The sequence below is a fragment of the Malurus melanocephalus genome, unplaced genomic scaffold (assembly GCF_030028575.1).
Source record: "Malurus melanocephalus ecotype Western Australia unplaced genomic scaffold, MMel_1.1 scaffold_121, whole genome shotgun sequence".
NCBI classification, from domain to species: Eukaryota; Metazoa; Chordata; class Aves; order Passeriformes; family Maluridae; genus Malurus; species Malurus melanocephalus.
In genome coordinates, this window is record NW_026623353.1 from 1,991,844 (window position 1) to 2,007,462 (window position 15,619).

Sequence of the window (15,619 nt, forward strand, 5' to 3'; positions counted from 1 at the left end):
AAAGAAGGTCCATCTACCCTGTCTAGCAAATTCCAGTTTCACTCATGGGGCATCCCTAATCATGTTGAGTTTACTGTGTCAATTTGCTGCCAAATGCAGTGTGTCATCAATATTTTCTAACTATAGTGGACCTCAAGCTTGTCCCAAGAAACCAAATTTGAATTGCATTATCCCAGAAGTCAAGAAAAAATTATGTGTCCATGGATTGGCAAGAATAAATATTTTGAAAGKAAATGATCTGTGATGGAGAATGGAGCAAAGAGGGGAGTGCCTCTAGGCAGACTCAGAAAAGTCAGATAGTTTGAGGATACTAAGAGAGGCAATGGGAGAAGTTCATGAGACCCTGAAGCTTAATGACAGAGGAAAGAAATGCTGGGGGTTAGAAAACAGAGACAGTGGGAGGATTGTGTTYTAAGGGAATGAAGGGTTTACCTTACATCCCCCTTGCTAAGATGGTCTCTAAGTACAGGTGCCCCTTCCTGAAGGCTGTCTTAACACAGTGCATCTGGGTATTAAGTTGAGAATCAAACTGTGATTGGAAAAGATGAGAGGAATTGCTGTAATTTCTATTGCAATAGAAATTTCTACTGCAATATAAACAAGACTCTAAAGAAGCTGCGCATCCCTTCTACCTCCTCTCAAATCTCTGTTTTCAAATTATCTAGTCTATACGACTTCTTGCATCAGAAAAATAAGGGAGTGGGAGTACAGGGTACCTCCCCCATGGGATCTTGTTCTAAGGAAACACTTATTTTTGTTAAAGCTAAGGGCAGTACCATTGCCAGGTGCTGAAGTTGTAGCCCTGTTCCCAACTGTTTTGAAACATTGAAAAGCTTGCACAAGAAATTACTAATGCAGTCCAGGGCTCAAGCAATAACACTCTTCAAAGTATTTCTCCTAGCTCAGTGAACAAGTWGAGATTTTTCAGGGAAAAGGTCAGTCTGGTGGTTTTCTGTTTTCATAATTTAAATCAGTTGGTTTTCTCTGGGTAATTCAAAACAAAGACTAAGAACGGCAGGAAAAACATCTTAGGAGAAACAGTAAAAATCATAGAGAGCTTTTTTTTCTGCTTATAGTTTAATCATAACCTACTTCCTTCTAATGGTAATAAAATGTAGATAAAGACAGCTCTCTTAAAATTGTAATGCTGCACAAACACACTTAGCTGCAATGTTGACCTTCTGTGCCTCAGGTGTGCCCTACCTTCAAGAATTCAAGCCTAGTTCCAGGAAAACTAAAATTAGAGAAATAACTTTGGGCCTGTCTCATTTCCTAGCATTTGATTAAAGTCACAGAAGTACTTGCTGAGCAACWTTTGATTCATGTCAGTAATTTCCACCAGGGTTAGTTTCTCCATTGTTGCTGTTTTGCTTTCTTAGTCACTGTTAAATTGTCAATTAATTTTTTTCTTCTGTGACTTGCATGCTGTTTTTCTAAAGCTAGTTTTTCTCGATATYAGGTCAGGTAAATATACTCTAGACCAGTACGATGCTTTGTTCTTTGGAACTCTGCTTTTAGTTCGTATAAAAACCATGGTTGGGTGGAACTGTCACTCCACTATAGATATCTGGCATGAGAAAGTCACAGTAAAAATCTGTGTAGAGACAGAAGTTTTTCCCTGGCCTTACTGCAGAAGGATGATATTCCATCCTGTACAAACATTGTAATACCTAGAAATTAGTTTATTTTTCCTTTAATGTAGCAGGTAGGAGATTTATCTCACCACTGAAAACACYGTAGTACATTTTCCCCCAGCACTTTATTCCTACAAGTGGATAATTAATTTCCCTGATGGTTTAGTGGCTAGTTCATCTCTAAGGTAACTGGTGAATAGCTGGGGATTTTTATGTTTCTGGAAAGAACAACAAGAGCATACAAAGTTTTCTTTGCTGCTATCCTTCACTGTTTGCATAACCTGTACTTCCCTGGGTGGACAACCATGTTTTGTAATTCAAGGTCTCTGGAAAGCAACAAGGGAATTATTCATGGAGAAAAGGATTCACTGAATTTGAACTCATCTTGTGAGTTCACAAAACATTTTCTTAAATTTGTGACATTTAGAAAACATTGAACATTAAAGAGCTTTGGTTTCCAGACCTTTTTGAAACTTTTATGCTTAGCAGACATCCCCCTTCCCCAATTGTTAAAAAGRCCTGTGTTTTAATTATTTAAACAGATCAGACTATCAAAATTACAATTCTCGGCATAAAAMCCCCTGTGTAAATATCTGTTGATACAATCTCAAAATTTCTACTCTATGACTTTCCTTAAAGCTAGATATTGATTTTTGATTAAAATTCTTAAATTAGCACACTTAAGTTATTTAATACACCTATAACTAAAATACAAATATTTTTCAAATTTTACTTCATTAATAATTTTTTTATTTTGAGAGGGCTTGGGTTTTACTTTTAGCTTTGGGTCAGTTTAAGTTACTCTCCATTCCACATGGTCTTATTTTAACAGTAATCTTACTGAAAGCTATGGCTGATTTGCAAATGAAGGCAATAGAAATATATATATATATAAATGTAAATCTCTTTTTTTTCTTCCTTCCATATTTTAGAATCCTGTGGTGAGTAGCATCAATCCTATATTGACAGTTGGAAGAGAAAGTCAAGCTGATAAAAATTAATGAATCTGTCTATTCATTTACTATGGCTGATGAGCCATAGCTGCTGCCCGTTGCCCTCAGATGCTATTTTCTGATGCTTTTCCTCATTCAAGGAAGCTTGCACACTGTATTCTCTTTGAGAACAAGATGTGTGCAAACCCACAGGAGATTTCCATTATATGCATGCCAGTTCCTTAATGAAAGAGAACTGGTTGTTCTGTCCCTTAAGCATTCATATTTTCTCTTGTTTATCAAAGTTGTTTTGCGCCTTAGGAGTAAAAGTCACAGCTTCTGTACCATAAAATCAAGCTGTGCTCTTCAGAGAGAGAAAATGTTGAAGAGAAGTTCAGTTCTGCCCTGAAACAGTTTTCTTGTGATAGGGAAACAATAGTTTTGAAGCAAAAGTTGTGTCCTCATGGTCTTCTCTATTTGCTGCTTGTTTAGTTGATTATGGGTGTTTTCCTGACAACATTTACCATGGGAGTGTATACGCCCCAGGTGTCATACTTGCATTCACAATTTCTGGAAAGAAGGTCATAAATCTGTTTTCTGGAGAAAGAAAACTAGTCAATAAAATTCCTTCTGCTTGCCTCAGGACGGCTTATATTGACAAAAGATTAGTGGTTTTATGACAGGGTTTAAAGAGCATAATATTCTAACTCAGCTTTGAAAGACTGCTAGCTTTAACTTTCTCTATCTGGATATTTATAGAGATAAGGATAGTGAGATGTGGACAGAATGTGATGGAAGTGAGAAAAAGGAGACTGGTTTGTTTTTACCTATGAATGCTTCTTGGTCTTAACCAACCTRCTGTTCATGTCAAAAGATACAGATCAGACTTTACTCAACTCTATTGAGTCTCAAATCTCCTGYTTGAATTAAAAAAAGTTTCAAAAAACAAACTTAATTGAACTTATTTCCTTTTTGTCAAATAAATTATTTCAATTTAGGAGAAAATATATTATGAATGTTACCAGTTCCTGTCCTCAAAAAGACTTCCTGTCTCTTTATAAAACTCTTTCGATAAAAGTCTACCTACTTTTTATTATTTTAACTGGTATTAAGAGGAGCAGAGTTCTCATATCTACTAAATCCACAAAATGTGTAAATATGTTTATAGAGAAAGCATTTGCAGAGAAAAGCAATTTTGTTTATGAAGTGGCAAAAGATTATTAGAAATAGCGTAAAAGTAATTTCACAGCCATAAAAATCAAACTGACAGTGCCTTTAATAGTGACTAGCCATTCAAAAATAGTATTTTCAAGGCTAATGGTGATAGACATTTTGAAAGTGCTAATAGTGGCAAAAAGGTAAATAAATTCCTTTGTACACACATGGACGTTCAGGATGAGTCAGACTGATTCCTTGATTTCATTGCAGAAAGTGGTTTGTTGCATAAAGGGGAAAATAATGCCATTGTGTTAAAAAAAAAAAGTTTTAATATCTGAATGAAAATAAAGCTTTTATAGCCACAGCTGCTGATCTGTGGCTGAAACAGCATACAAACTGCATGTGTGAGAAATTCGGATACATGAAATATGATGATTCTAAGATGATTATACCTTTTCAAACAATGCTTAATTTATGGTAGTGCTGTCAAAACCTTTCTATTTCCCACATAATTGTCTGCTTCTAAATTAAAATAAATATGCTCTATTTAAAATGCATGAAACCTGAGGATAACGGTCTGCAAATGTACTCCAGATGCATACTAACTGCTAGAATAAACATTTCAGAATACTGTTTTACATAATACTCTTATCTGTTTCGTTTGCCTGTCCTCATAAACTCACTGCTCTCCAAGCATAAACAGGTTGTTAAGTACATTTAAGGATTTTAGAATGAACAGCAGAGATGTCATAATCATTAAAATGAAGTGCTGATATTGGAGTCAGGYCACACGGAAGTGTTTACCCAGCATGGAACTAGAATTTCAATTTTTTCCTTCTCTTAGGCACTGTAGCATGGATGGTTYTGACATCAGCTTGAAACCCGTCATCTGAAGATTGACTACTAGATGCATGGAAAACAACTAAAACATGCAACAGTCCCTCTCTATATAACGTGGAACTACAAAGTTGAACTGGTGAGTATGAATTCCCTGGGTCTAGGGGTTATTTTGGTTCTAGCTGGATCCTGAATGGATCCTCTAGTRCAAGGTAACATGGATACTGCTATCTTGTCAATAATTCTGTTTACTGCAAACAAAACATCCCGTATTTAAATGTTCCAGATCACAAAACTGAGATAACCTCTGAACCTCTCGAWGGCACAAAGAAGGGGTGATGAGGCAATGCAGACAACGAGGAATAGGAAATAGTGAGTTGATTGTTAGTGCTGATCATATTTTTTTTTCAAAAAGGAAGCTTCTGCTTCATTTCACRAATAATATATAAAGCTGTCATGTTGACACTTGAGTATTCTACCTAATGAAGCCTGGTCAAATATTTTCTACARATGATAAGTTTGAATGAAGAAAAACATAAAAGAGTGACATAAGACATTATTTAAAGATCATTTACTAGTCTAAAAATATCACACATTCACATGTGAACATATGTRTCTGGATTTATGATTGATGGTACTTCATCCTGTCTATTCCACTTTATGGACTGAGTTCTCTGTAAATCAGAGATTTTTCAGGTCTGATGATTCAAATTTTTAAGTATATGATTAGTGTAAATACTATATAACTATAGATATAAACATAATAGGAATTAGAATACAATATGAAAAAATGTAAAACTGCATATCATCAAGAGAAGAAAAAGCACATCAATAACACCAACAGTGCAATGAGTTGCATTTGCTGTCTCAAGGCTTGGAACTCACCTACATAATAGAGTTCAGGGTGAAAAAAAAGTCCTGACTGTTTTATAATACTTCATTATCATTATATCTTATATTTCCTACTGCTACTGGGATAGCTCCACCAGAGTTTTTCCTTGATGGTTGTTTTCCATTTTTCTGCTTCTTCAAGGGTCAGCACCACCCCCCCCCCCCCTTTTTTTTTTTTTAGCAACAAACCATAAAATAACATGAAGAACACGATAGTAGTGCAGATATGGAATTGCAGCTCTTCTACAGGAAAAAAACAAAGAGGGAGAAAATGAGAAAATGAGGGGGAAAGAAAGAAAAAAAAACCCAAATAAATAAAACCAAATCCCACAAAGAATTAACACAGTGTAACTGAAAGATTCAGCAGAACTCATYAATAAATATTAGGATAATATTAGGAGAGAGTTACAGGGCACAGSGAGATGTTCTCCTTTTCCAGCTTATAGCGTAAGGTGAAGCTAAATGGTGAGCAGGAGAAGAAGCAGGGAAAATGGAAAGGAAATCCAGAATGGAAGAGGGAAGGAAAATCACAGGATGGTTACAGCTGGAAGGGATCACCAAAAGTCATTGAGTTCCACTTCACTGCTCAAGCAGGGTCTCCTGGAGTACATTATTTAGGATTGTGTCCAAACAGCTTTTGAATATCACCAGAGAAGAAGACTCCACAATTTCTCTGGGCAAMCTGTTTCAGTGCTCAGTCATCCCCCCAGTAAAGTTCTTCCTCATGTTCTGGTGTTCCAGTTTATGTCTGTTACCTCTTGTCTTRTTGTTTGTCACCAACACCAAGAGCCTGGCTCCATTGTCTTGGTACCCTCCCCTCAAATACTTGGAGGAATTGATAAGGACCCCCCTCAGTCTCCTCGCAGCTCTCTTTCCTCACAAGAGAGATGCCCGAGTCCCTTAATCAACTTCATCATCATCCTCTGGACTCTCTCCAGGAGCTCCATGTGTCTCTTGTCCTGAGGAGCCCAGAACTGGACACAGCACTCCAGATGTGCCTCACCAGGGCTGGGCAGAGGGGCAGGATCACCTCCCTCGACCTGCTGACAATGCCTTTCCTAATGGCCCCAGGACACCATTGGCCTTCTTGTCCCCCAGGACACTCTGCTGGCTCATGGACAGCTTGTTGTCCACTGGGACTCCCACATCCTTCTCCAAGGAGCTGCTTCCCAGCAGGTCAYCCCAGCCTGTGCTGGTGCCTGGGGTTGTTCCGCTCCAGGTGTAGGACCCTGCATTTATATTGGTTGAATTTCAGAATGTTCCTCTCTGCCCATCTCTCCAGCCTGAAGGGCAGCACAGCCCTTGGGGTATTGGCTGCTCCTCCCAACTTTGTGTCATCAGTGAACGTACTGAGGAGGCACCTGCCTCTTCATCCAAGTCATTGATGAATAAGTGAAATAATGCTGGGCCCAGTGTCAACCACTAAAAAGTGGAAAAAGGAAAAATAGAAAGGAAAAAGGGGGATTGTGGAAAAAAAATAGATTTTATTTTTAATACTGAAAAATTGGTTCAGATATCAATGTTGCTTTAGCAAACTGTGAAATGACAACCAGGCGAGCTATCTTATGTGACAGAAATGTGATATATTTCATTAGTGTCTGTGAATCTTTCTTAGATTTGGGACATTATGGGKTTTTTTTAAATGTATTATCTTTATAGGTGTAATTGATAGCCCATGTTTGTGAACCACTTTTTCCCCAGGAAAAATCCTTTTATATAAAATCCTTTCCTCTGGAGATCATTTAGGCATATTAGCATGTTCAATGTTTTGCATTTTTGTTGACGTTTTGAGCTTTTACATTATGACACATCTTAGTAAAATACATACAAATATTAACGTTTAAATAATATTTTAAATTAATTTAATTTAATCAATCTATTTTTTTTTAGTTACTTGTACTACTTTTGACTTCCTGACCTTTAGGCACTTCTCATCTCTCACAAAGAAACTAAGTGAAAATGAAACAGTGAACAAATTAGAAAATTGGATTTATATGCCTACTTTCTGTGACATCCAGATGTGACAGAAAAACATGATAGACTGCATTTTAAAGGTTAATTTCCTTAAGAGAGTCTCTGTACTTATCTTAACATCCACACATCTATTTCAGTTACTGAAAAAATAGACTTTGGAGTGGATGAATGTACACAGTATTTTTGTTAAAATAAGAATGAAAAAATTCTTTCTATTATTCTTTTAAAGAAAGTACACTTCTTGCTGCCTGATGAAAATTTCCTGTTTGTATGCTACAGAACTGTTACACACTTCCTCTAAAAGGTGAAGAGTAAATAAAGAGATTTACCTGGGCATATGGCAGAGAATTAGAAGAATTCCTTGCAAGTCTTAACTGACCTATAAATCTTAAAAAGTGATTAGTTATGACATTTTTAGAAAGYAATCAAAAAGGGAAAGAGAAGACTGGAGGAGGAGAAGAGGCAGAAGTACTGGCACGAAAATAGAAAAAGATATGTAATATTTGTACACCTTGTATATTTGAATTGATGCCTTAGGATTTTTAGTTTCTATGTTTTCATGCATCTGTATTCTTATACTTCCCTAGTAAAGCACTAAAAACTACCGTTCTCCCATCTTTAGACAAAACAATTCCTCTSTGAGCCTGAATTCAAGAACACCTCGCTGCCTCAGAGCCCCAAAATATGTAAACAACAGAGAGTTGGGGGGGTGCAAGTTTGGGGTGGTTGACATCATCACCTGTAAAGATCTTTGGAGAATTAAGACCCAATATGTTAATAAGGCAGAACTGATAAAAGATGAAGATCAAGCGACTCGGGGTCCATTGTGGGTGTAGCCTCAGGAGGAGGCTTTTGTCTGCCCTAATGTACCAGTAGGCCTGTTAGGCCTGTATTAAAGTTGTGTATTCTCATTCTCTTAATTTTGTCTGGCCTCTATTTCAGATTAGCCTGATTGATAAGGCATCAGATTTTTTTCTGAAAATAATAAAAAATATGTTATGATTGTATTGGTCTTCTACACTGTTCCTTAATCTAACCAAATGAAGCTCAAATTTCTGTAGAATCRAGAGATATTTCCAGTACTTCCTTGTAAAAGTTAGTATGAAAATACTTCCCTCTTTATTGAAATGCATCTTCTCAGATCTTCTTAAAACTGAAACATTTAAAACTCTTGTTTATGCAAACTTTGCAATGTGTCATTTTTAAAGCTGAAGAATCTACTCTCCCATTTGCAGCAATAATCCTTATTAACTGATAAAGGATGAAATTGGAAAAGGTAGAGTCAGTGAACTTTTCAGAATGCTGCATCCTTATCTGAAGCAAGTGGTGTTAATAATTTAAATGGCTGGTAAATCATAAATGATGGGAAATATTTTCATGGAATAAATTGTTTCACACAAATTGAACTTTAAATTGCAGAAACTCTAAATAATGGCCACCCCTATTTTTGTGTCTTGTTTGAGATTACAAAGACAGTCAGAGGGAAACAAATATAGTTTCATAATCTTCTGTCATTTGAATTCTTATTAAATGCAAAATGACTACTGGTTCTTTTTTAAGGTAATTTGCCAAGAGCAAAAAAGGATGTCAAAATAATATCAATAATGTTCAGCAAATGCTAATAACACCCCAGTGAAATGGATGTACAAATTCATTCTGGAAAAGTATACATCATTTTCTGACCCTTTAGTTTCTTACCAATATCATCAATGACTATTTAAAATTCTCTCAATGTCAGATGCTATGTTTTTCTGTGATGTGGACACCAGTCCCAAGGAGCTCAGCCGAGACTAACAACTTATTTAGCACAGGTCACTGAACAATTGTCAAATATTCCAAAGTTCCAGTGCCTATTGATGGCAGAAGATTCAGAGCAATGAGTTAGAGGTGAGAGACTTCATAAACCATTTCCATTCCACTAAGCCATCCAGTCTCATTCTCTGCTCTTTTTCATTATATTTGACATTTTTTAGATTTGATCTTGGTTCCAGACTAGTAGCTTATAGCAGTGGGCTGAGCAGATGAGACTTTTCTTAGCTGCAGAACATATTAAAAGGGAAAAATATGAAAGGTATGTGGAAAATGCAGGCCATGCAGACTTTAATAGAGTTAGTTGCTAAGCACAGGCACTTTCAGGAAAGAGTTCAGTTTCTAATGTTACTCCCAACAGCCAAACCAACTTAGAGACAGGGAAGTGCTGCTTCAACAACTGTGATTCCTCTGTGAAACAGTGTATGACCTTGACACCATGAATTGTCACTGGGTTGTAGTCAAAATTGCTGAATTTGCTCCTGTGTGGGGAAGGAGTGATTATAGTACTCATTATTTGCAGAATGGGCCTTATTTCCTCAGCTGAACTCATTCTCTTGGGAGTTCTGCATGTTTGCAAATTCTCAACCATGAACTCAGATAAAAAAAAATGGAAGGATACAAAGGAAAGTAAAAACAAATGTCAGGATATGTCTCCAAGAAGCAAAGTAATAGTAAACAAAGAAAAACATACAACTTTTTATTATTTTTATTTCTCCTTTTAAAACAATATGTAAGCACTTTCATAATTTTTTTTTKAAATTTGGGCCTTGKCTACAGAATAATTTAACCAGTTTAAGAGATTCAAACCTAGGTGGTAATCCCTGCCTCTCAGTTCTAGATGGATGCAAGTGAAGCTGTCCGAAGTGCTTAGAAAATGCAGTTAAACAGTTTTCTTAAAATTACAGAGATCTTCTTAGTGTTAGACAGTGTTTATGTGCATATGTTTTTCAGATTGATAAATTCTTCCTGAACGTGCAGACATACTCATTAACATATATGTACAAGATAAAAATATGGATTGGAGAAATATAAAAATAGGTAGCTGGTATTGTGTGTATTTGTGTTGTATTTGTGTGTGTCTTTATTGCCAGTGTACCCGTAGTCAGACATAATCTACACTATATAACTGTGCATACATATTTTTAATAGGAAAGCACAGGCAAACGAAGGRATCATGTGCATTTCTGTGCATGTTTAACTTTTAGAAAGACTCCAAGAACACAAATATTACACTATRATTTTATACGACTTGAGTATTCTTGAATAATTCAAACTAGCCCATAATGCAGAATAGGSTCTAAAATACAACTATTCAGGTATTATTATTTAGATACTGAATTTTAGGTAACTGCACTGAATTCACTTGGGGTAAATGAAAACTACATTTGATCAATTATTGTGTGCCTGTTATGGAAAGAGAAAGGGTTTGAAATTCACATGCTGTATTGCAATATGCCTTTTCTTTCTGTCCCAAGAAATAAGAACCTAGTAAAATAGTACAGTTAATACTACTTTCAGCCTTGGCTGGTGTCTATATGATGGTTAAAGGTGCTATACAAACAGAAAAATTCTACATTTGTACMGAGGCTCATATAGGTTTGAACATTTATAGTTTCCTGCAGTGCTGAATCTTGCAAGTCTCTTAGGTAGAGAGGAGARCAATATTTTTAAAACCTTCCTTGGTTAAAATTTTCACTTCATGACATCAGTATTGTATTTCACCTTGTCAGATAGGTACATAGCCATATAGGCAAGGGCAGTCTAAATAAGCTCTGATTTGCTTTTTATTTTTTTGGCACAGAGATGTCCTTAACAAAAAGGAGAATAATTTTCCCTCTTTGGTCTGCCTTACCACAGACCCCAAGTCCAATGACTGTAGGTGATAAGATATCCCAAGCCTTTCCTCTCTTTTGGGTGTGGAACCAAGGGGCAAAATGCACCTAACRTGGGCTCATGCCCTTGAACCAGCATCAGGACATGTAGACGAGGTAACTGCCACTGCCTGGTACAAATCATTARTCTGACCAAGCCCTGTGATGGCTAATGGCTCAGATGGGCTTTAAATCTCTACTTTGTARCAAATGCTAAAAGTAATTTAAAAAAGAAAAATAAATTCTGATTGATGCTTGTTTTGAAGATGTGGTATTATTGCAAAGTTTTCTCCAGCTGACATTTCACTGTAGCTCCAATGGAGAATGTGAATGCTAAAGCATGTATAATTTCCATGGATCACCAGGCTGATTTAAAAACAAAGTCAATAAACTTGCCTGTGACAGAAATATTTCTTGTTAATTTTTTTCCTTACATTCCTCTGGCRCTTACTATGAAAGGCAGAGTATGCATCCGGTACCGTGATCTAGCACACAACCAGTGCAATCTCAGGTTTCCTCCAGGAAAAAATCTTTCAAAATGTGATTTTATATTGAAAGATAGTTTCTTCACCACAAGTATGATATTACAGAAGAAAATCTTTAAGCTTATTTCTAATCTGCAATTATATTTCTAAACACTTCCAAGGTTCACTTTTCCTGCCTCTTTCACCTAAATTTTATCTTTAGCCCAGGAGGAAAAAAAACCACAGAAATAAAAAATACAAATTAATGCTGTCCAAAGAAAGAAAAACTTTCACTTGGAGAAAAAAGTAAAAAACATCCAAACAATTCATCAAACAGCTTCTATCTAAGTTGGTTAATAAATTATCTGCAACACCAGTTTATAAAATGAGAAAGTTGCTGAGCTATTCCAGCACTTGCAGCTCTTGCTTTCTATTTCAAATCATTCCAAAATTAATCAAAATCAAATGAATTCCAGGATAATCAAAATAGCATTGTGTGTAATTTACAGTATTTCTTTCCTTACAGTATAAAATTGTCTTTGAGATCCATCTAATYTCTAACCTTTGAATTTCACTGGTTATTTCTTAGTCATGTTATATGAAGACAAACTGAAAGACTGATTTAGGAGTATTGTTAATAATAAAATAACCATATAATATTTTATGATAAAGTTTGAACAGGTTATGTGTCATGTAATATTTTTTCTTACAGAAATCTAAAATGTAATTGGTTCTGTAAATGCAACTCATATATTGATGGATGAGCAAGCCTTGTCTTTTGAAAGGAGAACAGGTCATAAAAAACGTGTGTTTAAACTAGTACATGCATTTTTAAATGTATCTTATATGGTAGWGTCTTGGTTTGAAAGACAGGTGTTTTGCCAATAAAAGCAGGGACCCCCCCTTGGAATAGTGGATATGACCTCCCTTCCCTCCAAATTATTATAGCTTTGAAAAATCACGGGCTTTCAGACAAGAATATGGGRAAAAGGGAATAACAGTTTTTACTAATATGTACAACAAAGTGAAGCAAGTAATAACAACAATAGCAACAACCAGCCCAGTCCCAAACCCAATGACAGCCTCACACAGACGCACACCCGCCCCTTTGGTGCAGTTACAGTCCCAGCCGGCAGGGGCGCTGTTGGCTCCCGGCCGGGCAGGGCGRGTGCGATGATTCCCCGGCGGCTGCAGGGGGCGCTGTGGCGCGGGTCCCGGCTGGTTCAGATCTCCCAGTGGCCAATGGTGGGCACAAACCGGCAGAGGTGGAGGGAGAAAAAGTTCCTCTGCAAACTCACAGCGGAAACGCCGATCTCGGTGCTCCTTTAACCACCACAGCACGAATCTCAGGGGTTCCYGGCAAGGCACAGGGGCAGAAGATCACAGTGCAGCAAACAGGAGCAAATGACCGGAGGTGTTGGGCTCTGCAGAAAAGAGCAGTCGAGCTCTCCTCTGCAGGTAGCAGGCCGACCTCTTCTCTGAGCCAAGCAGGGCAGTATATATAGTTATCCCCCCCACCACACCCACACACACTCCCTCCCAGTGCTTAGGAAGATCGTTTGGGTGGGGCATAGGTCTTWCTGTATTTACCAATTGCCCAGCCATCAAAAGGATGACYTGGCAATCAGTGTATCCCAGCAACAAAATGGGAAAGAAAAATTCCCCAARAAAGGAAACAAAAGGAGAAATCTTTTCATTTCACAAATATACACTTTTTTCCTCCAAAATGTATCTTTTTCTGAGGCTTGGAGTGATTTGACTTAAAAATTGTTTATTAAGAAATTATTTTTTGTCTTCAATGTAATACGCCTGTGCCAATAAAACCGGGCTATGTCCTTCTGGTGAATAAAACATACCAGTAACTCTCCTCCTTCAACTCTTCTCCACTTGGCTGGCTTCATGTAAAGCCAAGATGGGAAAATAACTGCTCCATTYTTTCAGCTTAGTGGTGTATTATTGCTAATAGTAACAAGCAGACAAAATCTCAGCCATGCTTGAGAACATGTGGCTCTTGCTGCCCAGCTGAATACAAACATCTTTCAATGAGACACAGGAAAGAGCATGACAGACATACCAAAAACACAAATGAAAACAMCCCCCTTCAAAAACACAGAAGTACATCTGATTTTGATCAGCAAGCATTGACCAGTTTTGACAACTGAAAACAGGGTTGTGGCAGTTTGTGGGGTGTAACCATTCCACGATGGAATTGTAATGAAAAGGAGACATTCTCCAACACGGAATGACCAGCAACTTCTTAATGGCTGTGACTGGAAGCTGCAGTGCAGCACCCTGGAAGCAATGGCCCTCTCAGCACACTCTGACTCTGAACACCTCCATTTGCAGCCATGCCATGCAGCAGACTCACTGCTCCTTCCCTCTGTCCGTGGTGAACCTTTTCTTGACAAAGAACCAAGGCTCATTTGTCTCTTTACAGTTTCATTAGCTCATGGTCCACCTGGCCCAAAAGTCTGCAGGTTCAGTTTGTTCCTTTTTAAGGAACTAAACATCTCACCAAAAACACAATGAATGTTTCTATAAAGGTTATTGATATGATGAGTAAAATTCATCCCCTCCAACACTAGTGGCAAAACTCCCACTGACAGCAGCATAGCAAAAGTTCAGAGAATTTTACTGAGCTAAGGTACAGCAGTAGGAAGCAGAAGGGTTTTATGTTTTCCTCYGGATATTTAATGGGTTGTAAACTTTACTAGCTGTACAATTCCCATTAGTGTCAATAAGAGAAATGTGGCTAAAATTGAGTCAGTTCTTTCTGAGAATGTTAAATGACAATGAACTTAAATGTACATACAGCAAAACAAGTTTTATTTCGATKACAAACATGCCTGTACTACTCTGTTCCCCCAAGGTCTAAGCTAAAATTTAGATGAAAGTTTACTGGTTACCTTGGGAAAATGTATTTTGTGAAAATGGAGCTTGTCACACTAGGTCCAATTTTACTAGAAAGCAACACTTAGCATCACTGGCCATAACTCAGCACACAAGTATGCAAAAATCAGATCAAAAGTATTTAATACTATAGTTTTTTAAAGGAATTATAGATRCATAGTCCTTACAGATAGAAGAATATAGATTGAGTGCAAAATTAGAATATTAGAAAGAATGCTTCAGAAACTATATGTCTGAAGAAACATTTAATCTTTAGGGCAAGAACTCTAGCAGATCAGAGAAACTGAGAGTGAAAAACCAGCTGGCTTCTGAGCAACATCATAGAGTCTTCTCATAGGAAGACAAGTGAATTATTTACTTGAAAATTTTAGTCTGAAATTGATTTCTGTATAAAAACTGTGAAAAAGTAAGGGCATTAAAGGGAATATAAAATACATGTGCAATTTTGTCAGGTTGTAATGGTTGGTAGTTGCAGCACACAGAGAAAAAGATATTGCTGAGAAAGGATCCATCATCCACTGAGATTTTTGTTTTTCTGCAAGTGTTTGTTCGTTCATAATTGCATGAAATTTCAGACTAATTAATTCATTAGATGAATCCTAAGGCAAGTGACAAAAATATAATCCTTAGATATATTTATATTGATCACAGAATCTGTTCCATTTGCTCAGATTATCATACTTTTTAACAGTCTTATTCATGGGGCACTTGCTTATGCAAATAGCTTATAACTGGCAGTCTCAATCAAAAGCTCACCTTTATCCYGTTAATCTCAATGGTATCTAAGCTTGAAATCCCAAAGATAAAATTTCAGTATCAAAACTGATTATTAAAATTTGTGTAATTTTAACAGGCAGCATGAAGGGGAGTGAAAAAAAGAGAGACAAACAAGAAATGAAAGCAGCAACAATATAAGCATGCAGAATGCAGGATATATAAAGAATTGTGGGAGGAAAAATAATTTTTAAAAGCCTATCCAGGTTTGGCAGACGCATGTGGATTTAACAGCATTTGATCTTAGTGCAAAGAAGCACTTTAGAATTACTGCCTATGTTGTTTTTTTTTTTAAGGAAGCTGATACTTTGCATCTGGAGAAATGCAAATAAAGAAAAAAAAATTAAGCATCTTCTATTGTT